Raw genomic sequence first — 27,601 nt, forward strand, 5'->3', positions numbered from 1 at the left:
CAAACCGTGCCATTTACCTGTGGAGTTAGAGCACAAAGCTTGGTGGGCTGTGAAGCAGTTTAACATGGATCTAGATGAGGCTGGGCTTCATAGGAAGCTACAATTGCAAGAGTTAGAGGAGATTAGGAATGATGCTTTCGAAAGTGCCAAGATCTACAAGGAAAAGACTAAGGCCTTCCATGATAAGATGATTCGTAGGAAGATTTGATAGGAGCATTTTAATGCGACGTTTTAACTGCATTTCCCTACATTTTTCTGCGCCATTTCCTTGAAAAATCCCTGTTTGGGAAAGTTTCCATTTTTTGATTGGGAAAGTTCCTTATTGTAGAAAGTTTCCATTTTTGTTCTCATTTCTCATTTCTCATTTTTAGTAAGTTTCTATTTTTCATTTTTAGAAACTTTCCATTTCTCAATTTTAGAAAGTTTCTATTTTTCAAATTAGGTAAGTTTCCATTTTTCATATTAGTTTCTATTTTCAGGACCTCCGAGCTAAAAAGTGGAAATGAATGCACGAATGGAAAGAGGAGCTTGCGAACATCAAGACGAACGAATATGAGAAGAATTGGGCCACACATTTGAGCAGAAATGAAGAAACAAGCTTTCCTAATCCAACTAGGAAACCCTGCGAAATGGAGGAAGGCTTTCCGAGCAAGTTTCCAACGCAACCATGAAAAAGAAATGGAAAAATAATGAGTTTTGCGTTGGAAGATGAGAAGACTTGAAGTTGAAGCAACGAGGCCCAAGAACTCTATGGATTTTCGGCAAAATGGATCAAGGCCCATCAAAAGCCCATGGAATTAGGGTTTGTGACGCATGGAGGAAACTCTAGGGTTGCATTGCCGTGAAAATCAAAAGGAGGAGGCAAAAGTGGCGTGAAAAATCAAGGGAAGAATCAAAGATTACGCAAGAGATTTTCTAGGGTGGAGTTTAAGGAAAGAAATCAAGAAAGAGACCAAATTGCGTCTAGGTTCATTCCTAGAAACCCTAAGCATGTTTTGGCCGAAATATCAAGAAGAAAATCAGAAAATATTCAAGGAATTTCGGCAAGAATATATTAGGGTATCTCCTTGGAGTTTTATGATTGGTTGGATGACACACTAGGGCTTACTTGGCAATTTCTCATTGGTGGAAGGCATGTGGAATTATTAATTTAATTCCTTGGTAAATAAATCAGAAAACTCACGGCTTGGAAGCCAAGACATGCCGTTCCCTATATATACACTCACCCTAGACGTCTCCAAACACACTTTACAATTCAGAAAATTCTCTCTACGCGCGGAAGCTCTCTCCATTCTCTAGTGCAACTTTTGGCGTTTTCAAGCAAGGAAGGAAGAAGCAAGCTTAGGCCGTGAGCATCATCATCCATTCCACCTTGAAGCCGTGTACTTTGAAGCTTGCTTTCGAGTTTCATTAGTTCATCATTCGAGTTATTCATCCATCTCTCCATTCACGGTGTAATTCAACCTTCTTTCTTGTAATCACTTTTGATTCTCCTTGTTTGATTTCGTTGGATGTTGTTCTAGTTAACATTGATGTTTGAACAAGGTTTATAATCTGAAATTTTATGATTGATTAAGGATTTTCGATTTCTATGTTGTGATTCCAAAGTTGCTTATGTGTGATTGTTCGATTGAATTTGCTTTATAGATAACTTTTATATTTTAATCTTATGTGGTTCGAAACACTTAGGGTTTTGATATAATTGATGCTAGGTTTAAGAACATGAAATCGACTTTTCGTTTTGTGTAAACTTGAATCAAAGTAGTAAAGGTTTTGGACAAAAATCGAATTCAATTGAAGAGGATTGCAATTAGGTGAACTTATTCATACTAAGTTGTACACTTGAGTTGATAGCCTTTCCTTGAACTTCTTGCGTTGAACATGTATGATTGACTAGCTTTCTAGGGTTTGATTACATGTTTGATAGGATTAATCTATGTGCTTTCATTTAGATTAATTAGCATTGAAAAGTAAAATATGGGAAATCGTTTGCTTTCGAATGTTTCACATGGTCAACTCCTTTCACATGACTTGGAAGAACAATATAGGTTTGTATTCGAATTTAATCATGAAATCGGTTTTAATCTTTGTTTCTTACATATCATTCTTGTATTTGTGTTTTTGTTTATACTTAGTTTTATTCTTTCTTTTAATTTTCGAAAACCAAAACCTAAAACCTCCCCTAAATCGTAAATTGTGTTTATATTATGTAAATATTATACTTTGTTTTATTTTAATTGTTTATATTGTCCTACATTGACAGGTGTACCCTCAATCCCCGGAATAGAACGATCCCTACTTGCTTATACTACTAATGATATTTCTAGGGTTGAATTATATGCTTGCTTTGAGCGTATCAATTTTTGGCGCCGTTGCCGGGGATTGAAAAATCACTTGTTGCATTGTGAATATTGTTGTTTTCGTAAACATTATATTATATGTTCATATTGTGATCGAAATTGTTAGTTAAATACTTAGGTTGTTATTTATATTATTGAATACGAGTTTTATTGTGAGTTGTAAATTAAAGAGGAATAGGTGAAGTCGTGTTTATTAATATTGACCTAAACCCCTTATTGGTACCTAGTTCAGGTCCCTTAAGGTTGAGGGCGGTCTTTATTAATATTCATTGAACTGTCTTCACACCTAGGACCTTTTTCATCTAAGTAAGTATAGCCTATGTGGGATGGTGTCTAGGAAGGGGACAACGTTCATAACGGGTTTGGATCCAGAAGTGCTTACAAATGGGCCTAAACCACAATGTGGGAGTAGCTCATGCCAAAATGGATTCTGCCTCTTGTGTTCGCCCTCCCCTACCTGGCCATTTCAGTAAGGTTGCCCAAAGGATGTAGAAGGAACTTTGTGTCTAGACAACTATACTTGGGCCGCACGTCCACTTGATTTACAACTTGGAATTCAATTCGAAATCAATGATATGTATAACAAAAGAAAATGTTGTGATACACTAAGGTATATTGGATTAAACATAGTCTTGAAAAGGATAGCTGTTTCAGTCCCATTGCACATCGAGACTCCCTGTTCCCGTACCTAAGTGTTGACATACTTGTGAATAAAAGAAAAGAAAAAGAAATAATTGTATAAAATTTTCGTGAATAGTAAAATCAGGTTTTTGAGAGTATGAATTTTATTATAAGTTTTTGACCATAATGGAATAGGTGAAGGACTTTGTCTTTAACATTAGTCTTGCACCCTTCTCTTTCATGTGGCGCACCTTAGTAGCATAGGGTGTCTAGGTTGATTGGATACGAGAAGTGCTAGCAAAGGGTCTCGTCCCCTGCTAAACAAGTGAGCTAAGCTCCGCCAAAATCGTTCCTCTACTACCTGGCTCTATGTGAAAAGAGTTACCAAAAGATTGAGAAGGGCGACTAGTATTAAGGATCGAACCCTTGGGCCGCACGTCTAAACCTTGGTTAAGGGCTTATAATGGGATTCAAACTTTTCTTAACTATGCCATACCCTAACTAAAATTTGTATATTTGTAACATTATACTTTGTGGAATTTTTGTAATTTATACTTCTCTTTATACTTGTAAATTCGTGAATAGTAAATCGTGAATAGTGACTCGTGAATAGTAACATTTATGTATAAATCATTAACTTGTATTTACTTCACTATACACTTTACTAACTTCTCTAAATTTTAATAATGTTCAGGAATTCTATGAATGACCGAGCCTTCTAGACCTTCTACAGTTAAAGAAATTGAAGCAAGGATCGCTCGTTTGAAGAATTCTTCACTCCTTGAGTACAAACAGCCCTCTTCTCCAACATACAAGGAATACACAGTTAACGATCAAGGGAGGAGGCTGTTTCCTTCAGAAGGGTCAATATCCCCTAGTGTTTCGTCCAACTCACTTACACCTCAGAATTCACCACCTGGTTCACCACCTCCTGAAGAAAACGTTAGAATGGCTTCCATTAGAGAACTCTCTTCATCTGTGGTTCAAGAAGGACTTCCTACAAGTATTGTGTACCCTGCACCTGCTCCAGGGAAGACGGCTGACTTTGAGTTAAGAAGTGGATTGCTTCATAGGCTTCCAACGTTCCATGGCCTCAATATGGAGGATGCCAACAAGCATCTTAGGGAGTTTCAATCCGTGTGTATCAACATGTTACCACAAGGAGCGGATGAGAATATCCTTAAGATGAAGGCATTTCCCTTCTCTCTAGCTGACCGTGCAAAAGATTGGCTCTATGAACTGCCTTCTGGACGAATTACTTCATGGAACACTATGATGAAGGCATTCTTAGAGAAGTACTTTCCAGCTTCAAAGATCATCACACTCCGGAAGAAGATAAGTGGAATTAAGCAGGCTCAAGATGAATCTTATTCCGCTTATTATGAGAGGTTTTCATCCTTGATTGCACAATGTCCTCAACATCAGATGAAGGAAGAAACCTTGCTAACTTGTTTCTATGAAGGTCTCCTACCCTTGGAACGTGATATGCTAGATGCTGCGGCTGGGGGAGCCTTTGTAGACAAGTCACCTACTGAAGGGCGAGCTATGATAGAGAACAGAGCAAAGAACGCCCAACAATACGAGGGTGTGGGCCTCACAACTAGAAAGGTGGGTGAGATAGGCACTTCGGTTATTGAGGATAGATTGAATAAACTCACCCTTCTCATGGATCAAGTTGTGAGTGCCAAGGGAATATTGCAAGCTTGTGGAGTATGTTCGATGCAAGGGCATGTAACTGATCAATGCCCTCAGTTATCAGAGAGTGGAGGATGGGAATCATTGAACGCCATTGGAGGTTACCAAGGAAATCATGGGGGCCCTCAACGTCCAAGATATGATCCTTACTCAAACACTTACAATCCTGGATGGAGGGACCACCCCAACTTCAAGTGGACAAACAATGAAAACACTCAGAATCCCCTTGGAGGAAATTTCCAACGTCCTCAAGGGCCACCATTTCAAGGACAATCTTTTCAAGGACCTCAAGGACCACCATTCCAAAGGCCCTACATGCAAAATCAACATGCCTCAGGGAGTTCAAATCAGAGCGTTAACTATGATAAGATGTTTGAAGCTCTCACTAGTTCTACTCAAGCTTTGGTTCAAGGACAACAGACCCACACCAAAGACATTGCGGATCTCAAGAACCAAATGGGCCAAGTTGTGGATTTTATGAGCAAGATTCATGAGACTGGGAAGCTCCCTAGTAACACCATACGAAATCCAAAGGGTAATGTGGAGAATGCATCTTTGGTGACTACTAGGAGTGGAAGGGTATTTGTGGATCAACCTAAAAAAGCCAAAGAGGCTCAAGTGAACATTGAAGTTGAGGAAGAACAAGAAGCTACCAAGAAGAGCCTTGAAAAAGACCCTGCAACGTCCAAGGAAGAGACTAGGACGTCTTCACCTTCTAGAGCAAAACCGAAACCAAAAGGTAATGATTCTAACTTGAATACTTCGGTTATTGCTAACCCTTCTTCGTCTTGTATGCCCTTTCCACGCAGATTTGCTATATCGAAGAAGGATGAAAGTGACCAAGCTATCTTGGAAACTTTCAAGAAGGTGCAAGTAAATTTACCCCTCCTTGAGGCTATCAAGCAAGTGCCTAGGTATGCTAAGTTTTTGAAAGAGCTTTGTACCTCAAGGAGGAGAAAAGGTGAGAAAGAGGTAGTAAAGGTAAGTGAAAATGTATCTGCCTTGATTCAGAGGAAACTACCCCATAAATGCAAAGACCCTGGAAGTTTTACTATTCCATGCACTATTGGTACTTCTAGGTTTGAGAACGCTATGTTAGACTTAGGGGCTTCTGTGAACGTCATGCCCTATTCTGTTTATGAAACCCTAGGTCTAGGTGAGCTTAAATCTAATAATGTTATCATTCAGTTAGCTGACAGGTCTAATGCATACCCTAGAGGTTTGTTGGAAGATGTCCTTGTGCAGGTTAATCATCTTTTCTTTCCAGCTGACTTCTATGTGTTGGAGATGGAAGACTCCCCAGTGAGTTCAACGCCATTGCTATTGGGTCGCCCTTTCCTAAGGACGGCCAGGACCAAGATAGATGTGTATGATGGCTCTCTCACCATGGAATTTGATGGTGACGTTATTGGCTTCAACATATTTGAAGCTATGAGGTATCCTCTTGATGTTCATGATTGTTTTTCTATTGATATTCTGGACAACCTTGCACAGGAAATGTTTGATATCATGAATGAGGATACTTTGGTCACCACACTGGAGCAAGGAGTGGGATACACCAAAGATGGCGTCACACTCCATGAAGATGTGCTCAAGGAAACATGTGAGGACGAAATCATTGCTAATGTGTCCTTCCTTGAGGCATCATCCTTTGTAGGTAAGTCTCCTCCACCCTTGTCCATTCAGTTATCTGCTAATAAGACTTTACCTTCAGTGATCCAGGCACCAGAACTTGAACTTAAACCTTTACCAGACCACTTGAAGTATGTCTACTTAGGAGACAAGGAGACTTTACCAGTGATTGTATCCTCCTCTCTTACTTCGTCTCAAGAGGAGAGATTGGTGGAGATGTTAAAGCAACACAAGACCGCCATAGGATGGACATTGGCGGATATCAAGGGAATAAGCCCTACTACTTGCGTCCATAGGATACTTCTTGAGGAGGGGACAAAACCCACTAGAGAGGCTCAACGTCGTCTCAACCCTCCTATGATGGAAGTTGTGAAGAAGGAGGTCATCAAACTCCTAGATTGTGGCGTCATATACCCCATTTCAGACTCCAAATGGGTGTCCCCAGTTCAAGTTGTACCTAAGAAGTCAGGAGTGACTGTTGTGAAGAATGCAGAAAACGAATTGGTACCCCAAAGGACAGTTACTGGCCACAGAGTTTGCATTGACTACAGGAAGCTCAACGCAACAACAAGGAAAGATCACTTTCCTCTTCCATTCATTGATCAGATGCTTGAGCGTTTGGCTGGACATGATTACTACTGCTTCTTGGATGGCTACTCAGGGTACAATCAGATTGCCATAGCCAATGAAGACCAAGAGAAGACGACATTCACTTGTCCCTTTGGAACATTTGCTTATCGTCGTATGCCTTTTGGACTATGCAACGCCCCAGGTACCTTTCAAAGGTGTATGGTAAGTATATTTTCGGATTATATTGAGAAAATCATAGAGGTATTCATGGATGACTTTTCTGTTTTTGGAAAAAGCTTTGATGATTGTCTTAATAATCTGGAAATTATTTTAAAGCGTTGTGTGGAAACTAACCTTGTGCTAAATTGGGAAAAGTGTCATTTTATGGTTAGGCAAGGTATAGTTCTAGGACATATTGTCTCTTCTAGGGGAATTGAGGTTGATAAAGCTAAGGTAGACCTTGTGCGTTACTTACCCTCTCCCACTTCTGTGAGAGAGATTCGTTCTTTTCTTGGCCATGCAGGGTTTTACAGGAGATTTATCAAGGATTTCTCCAAGATTTCGAGACCTCTATGCCAACTACTCCAAAAGGATGTGTCGTTTGTGTTTGACAAGGAGTGTCAAGAGGCCTTTGACAAGCTCAAGGAGCTATTGACGTCTGCCCCTATCATGCTACCTCCAGATTGGTCCTTGCCCTTTGAGTTGATGTGTGACGCCTCTGACTATGCAGTTGGAGCTGTTTTGGGGCAAAGGAAGGACAGACGACCGTATGCCATCTACTACGCCTCAAGGACTCTGAATGATGCACAACTGAACTACTCAACTACAGAGAAAGAGCTCCTTGCAGTTGTTTTTGCCCTTGAGAAGTTTCGTTCCTACTTACTTGGTACCAAGGTGATTATTTATACTGACCATGCAGCTTTGAAGTACTTGATGACCAAGAAGGAGGCGAAACCAAGGCTCATTAGATGGATCCTACTCTTGCAAGAGTTTGACGTTGAAATCAAGGACAAGAAGGGTAGTGAGAACGTGGTAGCTGACCACTTGAGTCGTTTGGTGCACGCAGAAGACCCTCTCCCTTTGGTGGAGACGTTTCCAGATGAACAACTCTTTGGAATCCAGGTAAGTGAACCATGGTATGCGGATATTGTGAATTACATTGTTTCTAGGAAGATTCCTGATACCATGTCACGTGCTCATAGAGATAGGCTTAAGAAAACTGTTAAGCAATATGTTTGGGATGAACCTTATCTGTGGAAATATTGCTCTGATCAATTGATTAGGAGATGTGTGCCTGAACATGAACATAATGCCATACTTTCTTTTTGCCATTCTAAAGCATGTGGAGGTCACTTTGGGTCTAAGAAAACTGCGTTTAAAGTGTTGGAATCTGGGTTCTTTTGGCCAACCTTATTTAAGGATGCATATGCATATTGTTTAACTTGTGATAGATGCCAAAGAACAGGAAATCTAAGCTCTAGAGATCAAATGCCTTTATCCAATATCATAACTGTTGAAATATTTGATGTCTGGGGTATAGATTTCATGGGACCTTTTCCTTCATCTTTTGGATTTCTCTATATCTTGCTTGCTGTGGATTATGTGTCGAAATGGGTGGAGGCAAAAGCCACTCGAACTAATGACTCTAAGGTTGTTGCAGATTTTATCAAGTCTAACATCTTTAGCAGGTTTGGCATGCCTAGAGTTCTCATTAGTGATGGTGGTTCCCACTTTTGCAATCGAACGATTGAGGCTCTCTTGAAGAAATATGATGTGACACATAAGGTTTCTACACCTTATCATCCACAAACAAGTGGACAAGCTGAAGTCTCAAATCGTCAAATCAAGGGAATATTGGAGAAGACTGTGAACCCTAACAGAAAGGATTGGTCCTTGCGTTTGGAGGATGCTTTGTGGGCCTACAGAACTGCATACAAAACTCCCATAGGTATGTCCCCATATCGAATTGTCTATGGCAAACCGTGCCATTTACCTGTGGAGTTAGAGCACAAAGCTTGGTGGGCTGTGAAGCAGTTTAACATGGATCTAGATGAGGCTGGGCTTCATAGGAAGCTACAATTGCAAGAGTTAGAGGAGATTAGGAATGATGCTTTCGAAAGTGCCAAGATCTACAAGGACAAGACTAAGGCCTTCCATGATAAGATGATTCGTAGGAAGATTTTTGTTGTGGGACAGAAAGTTCTTTTATTCCATTCTCGTCTTAAACTTTTCCAGGTAAACTTCGTTCTCGTTGGATTGGACCTTTTGTTATTACTCATGTGTTTCCTCATGGAGCTGTGCAGATAAAGAGTGAACAAACAGGTAACGAGTTCAAAGTGAATGGCCATCGCCTCAAGCCATACTATGAGACGTTTGTGGAGGATGAAGTGGAGGATGTACCCTCCAAAACGCTCCACAACATGAGGATTAATTGGAGGCACAAGTCTAGGCTGAAAGACTATAAACATTAAGCGCTGCTTGGGAGGCAACCCAATTCAGAAGTAGCTGTGAAGGAGTCTACACACGCAGATTTGATTTCTCCTTCCCTATTTCTCTTTCTTTTCATGTTTTCTTTTTGAACTTAGTAGACATTTTCGTAAATCTCTATCCTTTATGCTTAGTTGTTCATTGCATGCTTATGATTGATTACATTGAGGACAATGCAATATTTAAGTGTGGGGGAAGGGATTTACACTTTTGTCTTGAGTCATATATATTGAAAAATACAAAAAAATCAAAAAATGTCAAAAATCAACAAAATTTCGTTGCTTTATGGAGTCATTGAGTCATGTTTTGGGTGAAATAATTTCTTCATCGTAGGCGCATCTATTAAGGTGTGATGTCTAGGTTTGGTTTGGATACGAGAAGTGCTAGCAAAGGGTCTCGTCCCTCGCTAAACAAGTGAGCTGAGCTCCGCCAAAATCGTTCCCTTCCTTACCTGGTCACATCCCAAAGGAGTTACCGAAAGGAGAAAGGAAATAACCCTAGTCCTTAGTTAACGTCTACTGAGTCTTTATCTTGTGTTATTTTGTTTTGAGTCTTAGGATGCCCTTTCAACTGTCTAGGATGATTCTATATCTCTGAAATTACGACTAAAAGAGAATCACAAAATTGAGATGACTTTAAAATGGTATTCTTTGGTTAATTGAGATATATGAAAAATGTGTGCCTTGTAGTGGATATGGATTTCGTGACTTTGGTACAGAATATGAGCATGTTAAGATGAGTTTTGATTCATATAGACCCATGTGAGATAATTGAGCCCATGTCCCTTTTTATTGGAGTGATAATTGAAAATATATTCTTATTTCTTGGCGATGTTTCGATAATCTCATTATTCTTTCATTTGATTGACTACTTGCCATAGATTAAGTTTGATGGACTAGAGAATGCTAGAATTCACTCTTGTGCTTGTTGAGACGTTATATCAATACATGGCCCTGATTCTGGAAAGGATAGAGGCAACCTAGGAATCACCACCATTGCCATATAAACCTGTGTCCCTATTTGTGCCCGTCGTGGGACTCCCCTAGATAAACCCCTTTGAGCCTACGTTAAGCCTTTTCTTTCATCACCCTTAAAATCTTTAACCTAAACCTTAGTATAGCTATAACCCTACCCTTTGTTCTAAGAACTTAGTGGAGCTAAATTGAGACTTTACTTGAAGATTTTTGGCGTCCATAATAAAGAATGAGAAGAGGTGAAAGCTCAAGTGTGGGGGTAGACTTGTCCATAAGAGAAAAATGTATGAAAAAGCCGAGAAAAAGAAAGTGAAAAGAAAAAGTGTACGGCTAGAAAACAAAAAGAAAGAAAAAGATGAAATATCTATGGATTTTAGTCCCCCATACTTGGTGAGTTTGGAGTTTACTTTGAATTGAAGGCCCATTACAGAAAAATTTGGCCTTTGTCCAACTCATTAGTAACCAAAGGAAGTTTAGAGTGAAGTTTGGGCCCAACATGAAGACATTAGGCCCCTTTATAACGCCCCCATGGGAAAGTGACGTTTTTGCATACTTGGTGAATTTCTAGAAGTCTCTCTACATTTCATGAGCTCCGCTAGGTTTTTAGGACACTTTGTTAAATTCCTTACCCTTCGTTTCTTTAAACCTTGAGCCATGGCCCCATTACAACCTTTGATAAGACCTTCTTGATCCTTAAGATGGGACAGTCCTTGATGTGGAGATGAGTTACAAGAGTTGAACCTATGGCTTGGGTACATCTGTGCAAGTAGTTGATATCTTTCATGAGATCTTTAAAAGAAAATTATACATGTGCTTTCGTTTCTTGCATTATGTGATACACTTGCTATCTTTCACATATACCTGAGTGTATAAGCTTTTAAGCATTGCCATGATCTGAGAGAAGAAAGAGTGGATATACTTTGTGAGGATTTGAATCATACTTGTTTGAAACATGCTTAACAGAAACCATCACCATTGTTCCAACCAAGTCCTACTTGTGTATATGTAACTTATGTGTTTTAATTAACTCTCGAATGCCTAAACATTGATTCTTGGTGAAGTGCTAATCTTGGTGTTATGAAAGTAAGAGATTGCTGAGACAAAAAGTTAAAGGGCAATAGAGTCTGTTATGTGTCAAGTCTTTAAATTTTCATTGAGTCGTAGTCGTGTATGTGTTGTGATTTTGCTAAGGGACTAGCAAAAGCTAAGTGTGGGGGAATTTGATAGGAGCATTTTAATGCGACGTTTTAACTGCATTTCCCTACATTTTTCTGCGCCATTTCCTTGAAAAATCCCTGTTTGGGAAAGTTTCCATTTTTGATTGGGAAAGTTCCTTATTGTAGAAAGTTTCCATTTTTGTTCTCATTTCTCATTTCTCATTTTTAGTAAGTTTCTATTTTTCATTTTTAGAAACTTTCCATTTCTCAATTTTAGAAAGTTTCTATTTTTCAAATTAGGTAAGTTTCCATTTTTCATATTAGTTTCTATTTTCAGGACCTCCGAGCTAAAAAGTGGAAATGAATGCACGAATGGAAAGAGGAGCTTGCGAACATCAAGACGAACGAATATGAGAAGAATTGGGCCACACATTTGAGCAGAAATGAAGAAACAAGCTTTCCTAATCCAACTAGGAAACCCTGCGAAATGGAGGAAGGCTTTCCGAGCAAGTTTCCAACGCAACCATGAAAAAGAAATGGAAAAATAATGAGTTTTGCGTTGGAAGATGAGAAGACTTGAAGTTGAAGCAACGAGGCCCAAGAACTCTATGGATTTTCGGCAAAATGGATCAAGGCCCATCAAAAGCCCATGGAATTAGGGTTTGTGACGCATGGAGGAAACCCTAGGGTTGCATTGCCGTGAAAATCAAAAGGAGGAGGCAAAAGTGGCGTGAAAAATCAAGGGAAGAATCAAAGATTACGCAAGAGATTTTCTAGGGTGGAGTTTAAGGAAAGAAATCAAGAAAGAGACCAAATTGCGTCTAGGTTCATTCCTAGAAACCCTAAGCATGTTTTGGCCGAAATATCAAGAAGAAAATCAGAAAATATTCAAGGAATTTCGGCAAGAATATATTAGGGTATCTCCTTGGAGTTTTATGATTGGTTGGATGACACACTAGGGCTTACTTGGCAATTTCTCATTGGTGGAAGGCATGTGGAATTATTAATTTAATTCCTTGGTAAATAAATCAGAAAACTCACGGCTTGGAAGCCAAGACATGCCGTTCCCTATATATACACTCACCCTAGACGTCTCCAAACACACTTTACAATTCAGAAAATTCTCTCTACGCGCGGAAGCTCTCTCCATTCTCTAGTGCAACTTTTGGCGTTTTCAAGCAAGGAAGGAAGAAGCAAGCTTAGGCCGTGAGCATCATCATCCATTCCACCTTGAAGCCGTGTACTTTGAAGCTTGCTTTCGAGTTTCATTAGTTCATCATTCGAGTTATTCATCCATCTCTCCATTCACGGTGTAATTCAACCTTCTTTCTTGTAATCACTTTTGATTCTCCTTGTTTGATTTCGTTGGATGTTGTTCTAGTTAACATTGATGTTTGAACAAGGTTTATAATCTGAAATTTTATGATTGATTAAGGATTTTCGATTTCTATGTTGTGATTCCAAAGTTGCTTATGTGTGATTGTTCGATTGAATTTGCTTTATAGATAACTTTTATATTTTAATCTTATGTGGTTCGAAACACTTAGGGTTTTGATATAATTGATGCTAGGTTTAAGAACATGAAATCGACTTTTCGTTTTGTGTAAACTTGAATCAAAGTAGTAAAGGTTTTGGACAAAAATCGAATTCAATTGAAGAGGATTGCAATTAGGTGAACTTATTCATACTAAGTTGTACACTTGAGTTGATAGCCTTTCCTTGAACTTCTTGCGTTGAACATGTATGATTGACTAGCTTTCTAGGGTTTGATTACATGTTTGATAGGATTAATCTATGTGCTTTCATTTAGATTAATTAGCATTGAAAAGTAAAATATGGGAAATCGTTTGCTTTCGAATGTTTCACATGGTCAACTCCTTTCACATGACTTGGAAGAACAATATAGGTTTGTATTCGAATTTAATCATGAAATCGGTTTTAATCTTTGTTTCTTACATATCATTCTTGTATTTGTGTTTTTGTTTATACTTAGTTTTATTCTTTCTTTTAATTTTCGAAAACCAAAACCTAAAACCTCCCCTAAATCGTAAATTGTGTTTATATTATGTAAATATTATACTTTGTTTTATTTTAATTGTTTATATTGTCCTACATTGACAGGTGTACCCTCAATCCCCGGAATAGAACGATCCCTACTTGCTTATACTACTAATGATATTTCTAGGGTTGAATTATATGCTTGCTTTGAGCGTATCAAGATTTTATTGTGGGACAGAAAGTTCTTTTATTCCATTCTCGTCTTAAACTCTTTCCAGGTAAACTTCGTTCTCGTTGGATTGGACCTTTTGTTATTACTCATGTGTTTCCTCATGGAGCTGTGCAGATAAAGAGTGAACAAACAGGTAACGAGTTCAAAGTGAATGGCCATCGCCTCAAGCCATACTATGAGACGTTTGTGGAGGATGAAGTGGAGGATGTACCCCTCCAAAACGCTCCACAACATGAGGATTAATTGGAGGTACAAGTCTAGGCTGAAAGACTATAAACATTAAGCGCTGCTTGGGAGGCAACCCAATTCAGAAGTAGCTGTGAAGGAGTCTACACACGCAGATTTGATTTCTCCTTCCCTATTTCTCTTTCTTTTCATGTTTTCTTTTTGAACTTAGTAGACATTTTCGTAAATCTCTATCCTTTATGCTTATTTGTTCATTGCATGCTTATGATTGATTACATTGAGGACAATGCAATATTTAAGTGTGGGGGAAGGGATTTACACTTTTGTCTTGAGTCATATATATTGAAAAATACAAAAAAAATCGAAAAATGTCAAAAATCAACAAAATTTCGTTACTTTATTGAGTCATTGAGTCATGTTTTGGGTGAAACAATTTCTTCATCGTAGGCGCATCTATTAAGGTGTGATGTCTAGGTTTGGTTTGGATACGAGAAGTGCTAGCAAAGGGTCTCGTCCCCTGCTAAACAAGTGAGCTGAGCTCCGCCAAAATCGTTCCCTTCCTTACCTGGTCACATCCCAAAGGAGTTACCGAAAGGAGAAAGGAAATAACCCTAGTCCTTAGTTAACGTCTATTGAGTCTTTATCTTGTGTTATTTTGTTTTGAGTCTTAGGATGCCCTTTCAACTGTCTATGATGATTCTATATCTCTGAAATTATGACTAAAAGAGGATCACAAAATTGAGATGACTTTAAAATGGTATTCTTTGGTTAATTGAGATATATGAAAAATGTGTGCCTTGTAGTGGATATGGATTTCGTGACTTTGGTACAGAACATGAGCATGTTAAGATGAGTTTTGATTCATAAAAACCCATGTGAGATATTTGAGCCATGTCCCTTTTCTTGGAGTGAAATGAAAAATATATTCTTATTTTCTTGGCGATGTTTTGATAATCTCATTATTCTTTCATTTGATTGACTACTTGCCATAGATTAAGTTTGATGGACTAGAGAATGCTAGAATTCACTCTTGTGCTTGTTGAGACGTTATATCAATACATGGCCCTGATTCTGGAGAGGATAGAGGCACCCTAGGAATTACCACCATAGCCATATAAACCTGTGTCCCTAATTGTGCCCGTCGTGGGACTCCCTTAGATAAACCCCTTTGAGCCTACGTTAAGCCTTTTCTTTCATCACCCTTAAAAATCTTTAACCTAAACCTTAGTATAGCTATAACCCTACCCTTTGTTCTAAGAACTTAGTGGAGCTAAACTGAGACTTTACTTGAAGATTTTTGGCGTCCATAATGAAGAATAAGAAGAGGTGAAAGCTCAAGTGTGGGGGTAGACTTGTCCATAAGAGAAAAATGTATGAAAAAGCCGAGAAAAAGAAAGTGAAAAAGAAAAAGTGTACGGCTAGAAAACAAAAAGAAAGAAAAGATGAAATATCTATGGATTTTAGTCCCCCATACTTGGTGAGTTTGGAGTTTACTTTGAATTGAAGGCCCATTACAGAAAAATTTGGCCTTTGTCCAACTCATTAGTAACCAAAGGAAGTTTAGAGTGAAGTTTGGGCCCAACATGAAGACATTAGGCCTCTTTATAACACCCCCATGGGATAGTGACGTTTTTGCATACTTGGTGGATTTCTAGAAGTCTCTCTACATTTACATGAGCTCTGCTAGGTTTTTAGGACACTTTGATAAATCCTTACCCTTCATTTCTTAAAACCTTGAGCCATAGCCCCATTACAACCTTTGATAAGACCTTCTTGATCCTTAAGATGGGACAGTCCTTGATGTGGAGATGAGTTACAAGAGTTGAACCTATGGCTTGGGTCCATCTGTGCAAGTAGTTGATATCTTTCATGAGATCTTTAAAAGAAAATTATACATGTGCTTTCGTTTCTTGCATTATGTGATACACTTGCTATCTTTCACATATACTTGAGTGTATAAGCTTTTAAGCATTGCCATGATCTGAGAGAAGAAAGAGTGGATATACTTGTGAGGATTTGAATCATACTTGTTTGAAACATGCTTAACAGAAACCATCACCATTGTTCCAACCAAGTCCTACTTGTGTATATGTAAATTATGTGTTTTAATTAACTCTCGAATGCCTAAACATTGATTCTTGGTGAAGTGCTAATCTTGGTGTTGTGAAAGTAAGAGATTGCTGAGACAAATAGTTAAAGGGCAATAGAGTCTTTTATGTATCGAGTCTTTAATTTTTGTTGAGTCGTAGTCGTGTCTGTGTTGTGATTTTGCTAAGGGACTAGCAAAAGCTAAGTGTGGGGAATTTGATAGGAGCATTTTAATGCGACGTTTTAACTGCATTTCCCTACATTTTTCTGCGCCATTTCCTTGAAAAATCCCTGTTTGGGAAAGTTTCCATTCTTTGATTGGGAAAGTTCCTTATTGTAGAAAGTTTCCATTTTTGTCTTCATTTCTCATTTCTCATTTCTCATTTCTCATTTCTCATTTCTGGAAAGTTTCTATTTTTCATTTTAGTAAGTTTCTATTTTTTCATTTTAGAAACTTTCCATTTCTCAATTTTAGAAAGTTTCTATTTTTCAAATTAGGTAAGTTTCCATTTTTCATATTAGTTTCTATTTTCAGGACCTCCGAGCTAAAAAGTGGAAATGAACGCACGAATGGAAAGAGGAGCTTGCGAACGTCAAGACGAACAAATATGAGAAGAATTGGGCCACACATTTGAGCAGAAATGAAGAAATAAGCTTTCCTAATCCAACTAGGAAACCCTGCGAAATGGAGGAAGGCTTCCCGAGCAAGTTTCCAACGCAACCATGAAAAAGAATGGAAAAATAATGAGTTTTGCGTTGGAAGATGAGAAGACTTGAAGTTGAAGCAACGAGGCCCAAGAACTCTATGGATTTTCGGAAAAATGGATCAAGGCCCATCAAAAGCCCATGGAATTAGGGTTTGTGACGCATGGAGGAAACCCTAGGGTTGCATTGCCGTGAAAATCAAAAGGAGGAGGCAAAAGTGGCGTGAAAAATCAAGGGAAGAATCAAAGATTACGCAAGAGATTTTCTAGGGTGGAGTTTAAGGAAAGAAATCAAGAAAGAGACCAAATTGCGTCTAGGTTCATTCCTAGAAACCCTAAGCATGTTTTGGCCGAAATATCAAGAAGAAAATCAGAAAATATTCAAGGAATTTCGGCAAGAATATATTAGGGTATCTTCTTGGAGTTTTATGATTGGTTGGATGACACACTAGGGCTTACTTGGCAATTCTCATTGGTGGAAGGCATGTGGAATTATTAATTTAATTCCTTGAGAAATAAACAGAAAATCACGGCTTGGAGGCAAGCATTGCCGTTCCCTATATATACAAGCACCCTAGACGTCTCCAAGAACCACTTTACAATTCAGAAATTCTCTCTACGCGCGGAAGCTCTCTCCATTCTCTAGTGCAACTTTTGGCGTTTTCAAGCAAGGAAGGAAGAAGCAAGCTTAGGCCGTGAGCATCATCATCCATTCCACCTTGAAGCCGTGTACTTTGAAGCTTGCTTTCGAGTTTCATTAGTTCATCATTCGAGTTATTCATCCATCTCTCCATTCACGGTGTAATTCAACCTTCTTTCTTGTAATCACTTTTGATTCTCCTTGTTTGATTTCGTTGGATGTTGTTCTAGTTAACGTTTATGTTTGAACAAGGTTTATATTCTGAAAATTTATGATTGATTAAGGATTTTCGATTTCTATGTTGTGATTCCAAAGTTGCTTATGTGTGATTGTTCGATTGAGTTTGCTTTATAGATAACTTTTGTATTTTAATCTTATGTGGTTCGAAACACTTAGGGTTTTGATATGAATGGTGCTAGATTTAAGAACATGAAATCGACTTTTCGTTTTGTGTAAACTTGAATCAAAGTAGTAAAGGTTTTGGACAAAAATCGAATTCAATTGAAGAGGATTGCAATTAGGTGAACTTATTCATACTAAGTTGTGCACTTGAGTTGATAGCCTTTCCTTGAACTTCTTGCGTTGAACATGTATGATTGACTAGCTTTCTAGGGTTTGATTACATGCTTGATAGGATTAGTCTATGTGCTTTCACTTAGATTAATTAGCATGAAAAGTAAAATATGGGAAATCGTTTGCTTTCGAATGTTTCACATGATCAACTCCTTTCACATGACTTGGAAGAACAATGTAGGTTTGTATTCGAATTTAATCATGAAATCGGTTTTAATCTTGTTTCTTACATATCATTCTTGTATTTGTGTTCTTGTTATACTTAGTTTTATTCTTTCTTTTAATTTTCGAAAACCAAAACCTAAAACCTCCCCTAAATCGTAAATTGTGTTTATATTATGTAAATATTATACTTTGTTTTATTTTAATTGTTTATATTGTCCTACATTGACAGGTGTACCCTCAATCCCCGGAATAGAACGATCCCTACTTGCTTATACTACTAATGATATTTCTAGGGTTAAATTATATGCTTGCTTTGAGCGTATCATTCCTCACCGTCATGCAAATCTGTGGGCCTTAAGATAGAATTATGGGAGTATTTTTCTGAAATTAAATTGTTTAATTCTTTTATTTTCTCTAAAGAATTTAATTTTCTGCCCTTTATTAAATCAGGTTGACCAAGCAATGAAGAAGGGAAATAAAGCAGAAAAGACGTTTCAGTTGAGGAATAAAAGAGAAAGATGTTTCAGCTGAAAAATAAATAAGAGAAAAACGTTTCAGCTTGGAATTTAAAGGAATTGCCCCATTATGAGAGGATTTAAGGCCATAAAGGAGACGTTTCAGCTGGAAAAGCCAACCAATGCTCCCCTATAAATAGGCAACATCCAGAACATAATTTGCATCACTTCCAGCCAAGATCACTTCTTGACCAAGATAATTCATTGCCTATCACTTCCCAGCCAAGATCATTCCAAGACTACCCAATTCACTCCTCAACCTCCATATCTTACAAGACCGTGACACCATCCATCCATCAATCTACAAAGCTCTTAGGCGCTGAGTCAAGGACGCTCCACCACCATAGCAGAGACAAGTTCATCACCTTGTGGCTAAGCCGCTGAGGAAAGCTTCAAAGTGTAACTATGACTCTACTTATAATTTTTGTTTCGGTTTGTTTGTTTCAATTTGCGAGTTGTGTAATTGGAGACATAAAATTTTCAGAATATTTTTATTAATATTTTTGAGATTTTCAGTTTATTATTGAGTTAATTTCAAGAATTCTTTTATGATGCATGTTACAATCTCGTGCCCTTTTACGTGTTTAGGTAATTTTCAGAGTTAGGTTCATAAGTTTGCATGCTAGAATAACGGTGAGAGTTCTTGTATGTTGCTTAATTTGCCAAGAGTAATTGTTATTTGTTAAGGCGCTGAGTTAAACAAGTAGTAATTAGTTCTAACGGGTGGTAAAAATCATGCTTTAATGATTAAATGATTCTGGAAATTACGTGTTAAATTCTATGTGTAATGGTTAATTTGCACGTGTGAGTTGATTCGAGGGTTAGATAATACTACTAGTTAAGAGAATTACGCTGAGTGTTTTCGAAATTTAGTAGTATTAGGCTTGGTAAGGACTTTTCCGATCCAAACCTACATTAGAACGAATCAGATAAATGGATTGATCCGCTGAGGCTTTTCATTTTGGCTCTTATCTAGGCATTTAAGGTGGGCACATTTTTGTAGCATGTTGAAATGAATTTTCTGTTTTTACACTTAGTAATTTCCGAGTGGTATTGGTCTAGGTTAGGGAAGTCGATCATTGTATATAGTTTTATTTGTTTTGTTTTTATTTAAGTAGATTAGGAACCAAATTTCAAAACCCCCATTTTATTCTTTATTTGTTAATTGACCTTTTTGTGTAGGTGTACCCTACAATCCCCGGACTGAACGATCCCTGCTTATCCTATACTGACAACTACATTTTGCAGGGTTAAATTGTGAGGCTATTTCAGCCGCATCACACATATACTTGAGTGTATAAGCTTTTAAGCATTGCCTTGAATTCTGAGAGAAGAAAGAGTGGATATGCCTTGTGAGGATTGAATCAAACTTGTTTGAAACATGCTTGATAGAACCATCACCATTGTTAAAACCAAGTCCTACTTGTGTATGTGTAAATTATGTGTTTCAATTAACTCTCGAATGCTTAAACATTGACTCTTGGTTAAGTGCTAATCTTGGTGTTGTGAAAGTAAGAGATTGCTGAGACAAAAGTTGAAGGGCAATAGAATTTTCGTTTGGTTGAGTCTTTAATTTTCGTTGAGTCTTAGTGTGTCTCTTTGTGTGATTTTGCTAAGGGACTAGCAAAAGCTAAGTGTGGGGGAATTTGATAGGAGCATTTTAATGCGACGTTTTAACTGCAGTTCCCTACATTTTCTGCGTTATTTCCTTAATAAAACTCTGTTTAGGAAAGTTTCCATTCTTCGATTGGGAAAGTTCCTATTTGTAGAAAGTTTCTATTTTGTAGTTTCTATTTTTCATTTTTGGAAAGTTTCCATTTTCAGTTTAGGAAAGTTGCCATTTTTCATTTTAGGAAAGTTTCTATTTTTCTTACTAGTTTCTATTTTCAGGACCTCGGAGCTACAAAGTGGAAATGAACTCACAAATGGAAAGAGGAGCTCGTCAATGTTGGAAGGAGACAAAATGAGATACAAAGGGCTGCATAAATAAGCTAAAAAGAAGAAATGAAGTTTTCCTGGTTCAACCAGGAAATCCTGTTTCAACCAGGAAACCTTGTCCAGAAGAGGAAACCCTGCAAAACAAGACTCTTGAGTCAACCAAGAAAGGAAAGCAGAAAAATGAAGTGTCATGGCATTGAAAGAAGCTTCTTGAAGACATTAGAAGATGACATGGCTTGAAGGTGACGCACAAAGGCCCAAGAACTCTCAGAGGTTATGGATTTCGGCAAATGGATAAAGGCCCATGGAAATTAGGGTTTGTGACACATGAGAGATATTTTTGGAGAATATATATGTGTTTGCCGTAAAATACAAAGAGGAAAAGGAGGAGGCAACATGAAAATCTGAAAATATAATTGAAGATTTTGATTGGAGTAATTCAAGGGAGATTTTTAAGGGCAAAGAGATATTCTTGGAAGATTTAAATGTGATTTTTGGCCGAAAATGGTGAAGCAAATCAGCATTTATTTATGCAATTTCGGCAATTACTTTCCCAAGGATATTTGTGGCCGAAATTGGTGAAGCAAACCAGAATTTATTTATGGAATTTCGGCAATTACTCTCTCCTAAGATATTCTTGGCCGAAATTAATGAAGAAAATCAGAAAATCCTTATATAATTTCGGCAAGGATATATATTAAAGGAATTTAGGGAATTAATTTGGAGAGTTTTGATTGTTAGATGACACACCAAGGCTTACTTGGCATCATACCATTGGTTGAAGTGATGTGGAAATTTCTGATTGCTTGGAGAACCCTAGCTGTGCCCCTATATATTCTCCCCTTTTCTCAACGTCAAGGGTTCCTCTCCCCCATACAATTTACACTTTAGAAAAAAATCAGAAAATCTTCTTAGCATAGCCGTGAGTTTCTCCATCCTCTAGTCATCTCCACGAGTTCAAGCAAGGCCAAGGGAGAAGAAGCATAGCCGTGAGCATCCATCATCCATCTCCAACCTTGAAGCTTGCTTTCGAGATTCAAGAGACCACCACATCAATCGTTCATCACCATCCCCATCTCACGGTGTAATCCGATTCTCCTTTGTAACCTTTGCTTTGAATTTCGTTGGTTATGAACTAGTTGACATATGTGTTTGAACAAATATTAATTTCTGGAATTTTTATGATTAATTGAGAATTTTCAGATTCATATTATTGTGATTCGAGAGTTGCTTATGTGGGTTGTTAATTAAATTTGAATTATAGATAACTTTTGTATTTTAATCTTATGTGGTTGCAAACACTTAGGGTTCGATATAATTGGGCTAGGTTTAAGAACATGAAATCGACTTTTCGTTTTGTGTAAACTGAATCAAAGTAGTAAAGGTTTTGTACAAAGATCGAATTTAATTAACGAGGATTGCAATTAGGTGGACTTTTCCATACTAACTTGTACACTTGAGTGATAGCCTTTCTCTATGTGTAATGCGTTAAACATGACATGATTGACTAGCTTTCTAGGTTTGATTGCATGTTTGATAGGATAATCTAGGTGCTTTCGCTTAGGTTAATTAGCATTGAAAAGTAAAAAATGGGAATTCATTGCTTTCGAATGTTTCACATGATCAACTCCTTCTCATGACTTAGATGAACAATATTAGGGTTTGAGTCAATTTTAATCATATGTTTCGATTTTGATCTTTCTTCTCTCATTCCATTCGTATTTTTATGTTTTTGCATTTTAATTGTTTTGTTAACTTAGTTTTATTTTCGAAAAACCAAAAACAAAATCCCCCCTTTTCGTGTACCCTCAATGGATAAGCGATCCTATTTATTACGTCTACTATGACATTTCAGGTAAATTATGCGCTTGCTTTTAGCTGCATCACTAACCCTAAGGGTAATGTGGAGAATGCATCAGTTGTGACTACAAGGAGTGGAAGACCATTTGTGGATCAACCCAAGCAACCCAAGAAGGCCCAAGTGAGCATAGAAATTGAGGAAGACCAAGAACCCACCAAGTTGGGTATTGAGAAGGACCTGCAACGTCCAAGGAAGAGACCAAGGCGTCCTCACCATAAAGGCAAAACCGGAAGTTAAAGGTAGTAATTCTAACTTATCAAATTCGGTTATTGCTAACCCTTCTTCTTCTTGCATGCCCTTCCACGCAGGTTTGCCCAATCTAAGAAGGATGAAAGTGACCAAGCTATCCTGGAAACTTTCAAGAAGGTGCAAGTTAACTTACCCCTCCTAGAGGCCATCAAGCAAGTCCCTAAGTATGCCAAGTTCCTCAGAGCTTTGCACTACTAGGAGAGCAAACCGTGAAAAGGAGGTGGTAAAGGTAAGTGAGAATGTCTCTGCCTTGATTCAGAGGAAAATTCCTCCAAAGTGTAAGGATCCTGGAAGCTTTACTATTCCGTGTACTATTGGTAACTCTAGATTTAAGAATGCCATGCTAGACCTAGGTGCATCTGTTAATGTTATGCCCTATTCTGTTTATGAAACCCTAGGTCTAGGGAACTTAAATCTGACAATGTTATCATTCAGTTAGCTGACAGATCCAATGCATACCCTAGAGGTTTGTTGGAGGATGTGCTTGTAAAGGTTAACCATTTATCTTCCCAGCTGATTTTATGTGTTAGAAATGGAGGACTCCCCTGTGAGTTCCACTCCATTGCTTTTGGGACGTCCTTTCTTAAGGACAGCTAGGACGAAGATTGATGTGTATGCAGGCTCCCTACAATGGAGTTTGATGGTGATGTTATAGGCTTCAACATTTTTGAAGCCATGAGGTATCCTCTGAAGAAAGTGATTGTTTTCTATTGACATTTTGGATGATCTTGCACAGAAAATGTTTGATGTCATGAATGAGGATACCCTAGCCACCACTTGCACAAGGAATAGGTTACACAACAAGTGGCATCATCATCTCAGAGGACAAGTTGAAAGACACTTGTGAGGAGCAAATCATTGAAAACGTCTCCTTCCTTGAGGCATCCCCTATATAGGTAAGTCTATCTCTCCTTGTCCATTCAGTTATCTGCTAACAAGACTTTACCTTCAGTGGTCCAGGCCCCAGAACTTGAGCTAAAACCTCTTCCAGACCATTTGAAGTATGTCTACTTAGGGGACAAGGAGACCTTACCAGTGATTGTGTCCTCTGCACTGACGACTCCACAAGAAGAGAAGTTGGTGGAAATGCTGAAAGCAACACAAGACCGCCATAGGATGGACATTGGCGGACATCAAGGGAATCAGCCCTACAACTTGCGTCCATAGGATACTTCTAGAGGAGGGGTCTAAACCCACTAGAGAGGCTCAACGTCGTCTCAACCCTCCAATGATGGAAGTTGTGAAGAAGGAGGTTATCAAACTCCTTGATTGTGGGGTAATCTACCCCATTTCAGACTCCAAGTGGGTCTCCCCAGTTCAGGTCGTGCCCAAGAAATCTGGGATCACTGTGGTGAAAATGCTGAGAACGAACTGGTGCCCAAAGGACAGTCACAGGCCACAAGTATGCATTGACTATAGGAGGCTCAACGCAACCACAAGGAAAGATCACTTTCCTCTTCCATTCATTGATCAGATGCTTGAGCGCCTAGCTGGACATGACTACTACTGCTTCTTGGATGGCTACTCAGGCTACAATCAAGATTGCCATTGCAAATGAAGATCAAGAGAAGACAACCTTCACTTGCCCCTTTGGACGTTTGCCTATAGACGTATGCCCTTGGACTTTGCAACGCTCCAGGTACCTTTCAGAGGTGTATGGTAAGTATCTTTTCAGATTATATTGAGAAAATCATAGAGGTATTCATGGATGACTTTTCAGTTTTTGGAAAGAATTTTGATGATTGTCTTAATAATCTGGAGATAATTCTGAAACGTTGCATGGAAACTAACCTTGTACTTAATTGGGAAAAATGCCATTTTATGGTTAAGCAAGGAATAGTTCTAGGACATATTGTCTCTGCTAGGGTATAGAGGTTGATAAAGCCAAGGTGGATATTGTGCGTCACTTACCCTCTCCCACTTCTGTGAGAGAGATTCGTTCTTTCCTTGGCCATGCAGGTTTTTATAGGAGGTTTATCAAGACTTCTCCAAGATTTCGAGACCTTATGTCAACTACTCCAGAAGGATGTGCCTTCACTTTGACAAGGAGTGTCAAGAAGCTTTTGACAAGCTTAAGGAGTTGTTGACATCTGCCCCCATCATGTTACCTCCGGATTGGTCCTTGCCCTTTGAGTTGATGTGTGATGCCTCTGACTATGCAGTTGGAGCTGTTTTGGGGCAAAGGAAGGACAACGACCCTATGCCATCTACTACACCTCAAGGACTCTCAATGATGCACAGATGAATTATTCAACCACAGAGAAAGAGCTCCTTGCAGTTGTCTTGCCCTTGAGAAGTTTCGTCTTACTTACTTGGTACCAAGTTATTATCTACTGACCATGCAGCTTGAAATACTTGATGACCAAGAAGGAGGCGAAACCAAGGCTCATCAGATGGATCCTACTCTTGCAAGAATTTGACGTGGAAATCAAGGACAAGAAGGGTAGTGAAAACGTGGTAGCTGACCACTTGAGTCGTTTGGTGCATGCAGAAGATCTCTCCCTCTGTGGAGATGTTTCCAGATGCAGCTCTTTGGACTTCAGGTAAGTGAACCATGGTATGCAGATATTGTGAATTATATTGTTCTAGAAAGATTCCTGATACCATGTCACGTGCTCATAAGGATAGGCTTAAGAAAACTGTTAAGCAATATGTTTGGGATGAACCTTGTGGAAATATTGCTCTGATCAACTGATTAGGAGATGTGTCCTGAACATGAACATAATGCATACTTTCTTTTTGCCATTCTAAAGCATGTGGGGGTCACTTTGGGTCTAAGAAAACTGCATTTAAGGTGCTAGAGTCTGGGTTCTATTGGCCAACATTGTTTAGGGATGCACATGCCATTGTTTAACTTGTGATAAGTGCCAAAGAACAGGAAATCTAGGTCCTAGAGATCAAATGCCATTGTCCAATATCATAACTTGAAATATTTGATGTCTGGGGTATAGATTTCATGGGACCTTTCCCTTCATCTTTGGGTTTCTCTATATCTTACTTGCAGTGGACTATGTTTCCAAATGGGTGGAAGCAAAGGCCACTAGAACTAATGACTCTAAGGTTGTTGCAGATTTTATCAAGTCTAACATCTTTAGCAGGTTTGGAATGCCTAGAGTTCTCATTAGTGATGGTGGATCCCATTTTGCAATCGGACGATTGAGGCTCTCTTGAAGAGATATGATGTGACACATAAGGTTTCTACACCTTATCACCCCCAAACTAGTGGGCAGGCTGAGGTCTCTAACCGTCAGATTAAGGAATATTGGAGAAGACTGTGAACCCTAACAGGAAAGACTGGTCCTTGCGTTAGAGGATGCTTTGTGGGCCTACAGAACTGCATACAAAAATCCCATAGGTATGTCCCATATCGAATAGTCTATGGCAAACCTTGCCATTTACCTGTGGAGTTGGAGCACAAAGCTTGGTGGGCTGTGAAGCAGTTCAACATGGATATTGATGCAGCTGGGCTTCATAGGAAGTTGCAATTGCAAGAGTTAGAGGAGATTAGGAATGATGCCTTCGAAAGTGCTAAGATTTACAAGGACAAGACTAAGGCATTCCATGATAAAATGATTCGAAGGAAGACTTTTGTTGTGGGCCAAAAAGTTCTTCTCTTCCATTCTCGTCTCAAACTCTTCCCAGGTAAACTTCGTTCTCGTTGGATTGGGCCTTTTGTTATCACTAATGTGTTCTCCCATGGAGCTGTGCAGATAAAGAGTGAACAAACAGGTAACGAGTTCAAAGTGAATGGGCCATCGCTTGAAGCCTTACTATGAGGCATTTGTGGAACATGAAGTGGAGGCTGTACCCTCCAAAACGTTCCAACCCTGAGGATTAAATGGAGGTACAAGTCTAGGCTGAAAGACTATAAACATTAAGCGCTGCTTGGGAGGCAACCCAATTCAGAGTAGCTGTGAGGAGGTCGTCAACACAGATTTGCTTTCTCTTTCCCTTTTACTTCTCAATTTTTCTTTGTTTAGATGTATTTCACATCCTATATGCTTAAGTGTTTCATTGCATGCTTTTCTTGATTACATTGAGACAATGCAATATTTAAGTGTGGGGAAGGGATTTACACTTTTATTTTGAGTCATATATTGAAAATACAAAAAAAAATGAAAAATGTCAAAAATTTTAAAAATTTTTCGTTTGCTTTTTGTTTTTGAGTCTTAGGATGCCCTTTCAACTGTCTAGGATGATTCTATATCTCTGAAATCATGACTAAAAGAGGATCACAAAATTGAGATGATTTAAAATGGTATTCTTTGGTTAATTGAGATATATGAAAAATATGTGCCTTGTAGTGGATATGGATTTCGAAACTTTGGTACAGAATATGAGCATGTTAGATGAGTTTGATTCATATAAACCCATGTGAGATATTTACCCATGTCCCTTTTTCTTGGAGTGAAATGAAAAATATATTCTTATTTCTTGGCGATGTTTTGATGATCTCATTATTCTTTCATCTTGATTGACTACTTGCCATAGATTAAGTTTGATGGACTAGAGAATGCTAGAATTCGCTCTTGTGCTTGTTGAGACATTATATCAATACATGGCTGATACGCTCAAAGCAAGCATATAATTTAACCCTTTAAACATCATTAGTAGTATAAGAAAGTAGGGATCGTTCTATTCCGGGGATTGAGGGTACACCTGTCAATGTAAGACAATTTAAACAATTAAAATAAAAACAAAGTATAATATTCACACATATAAACACTATTCACGAATTTAGGGGGGTTTTTAGGATTTTGGTTTTTTCGAAAATTAAAAGAATTAAACTAAGTATAAACAAAAACACAAATACAAGAATGAAATGTAAGAAACAAAGATTAAAACCAACTTTACAATTGAATTCGAATTAACTCTACATTGTTCTTCCAAATCATGTGAAAGGAGTTGATCATGTGAAACGTTAGAAAGCAAACGATTTCCCATATTTTACTTTTC

This window comes from Rosa chinensis, unplaced genomic scaffold (assembly GCF_002994745.2).
Source record: "Rosa chinensis cultivar Old Blush unplaced genomic scaffold, RchiOBHm-V2 RchiOBHmChr0c03, whole genome shotgun sequence".
NCBI classification, from domain to species: domain Eukaryota; kingdom Viridiplantae; phylum Streptophyta; class Magnoliopsida; order Rosales; family Rosaceae; genus Rosa; species Rosa chinensis.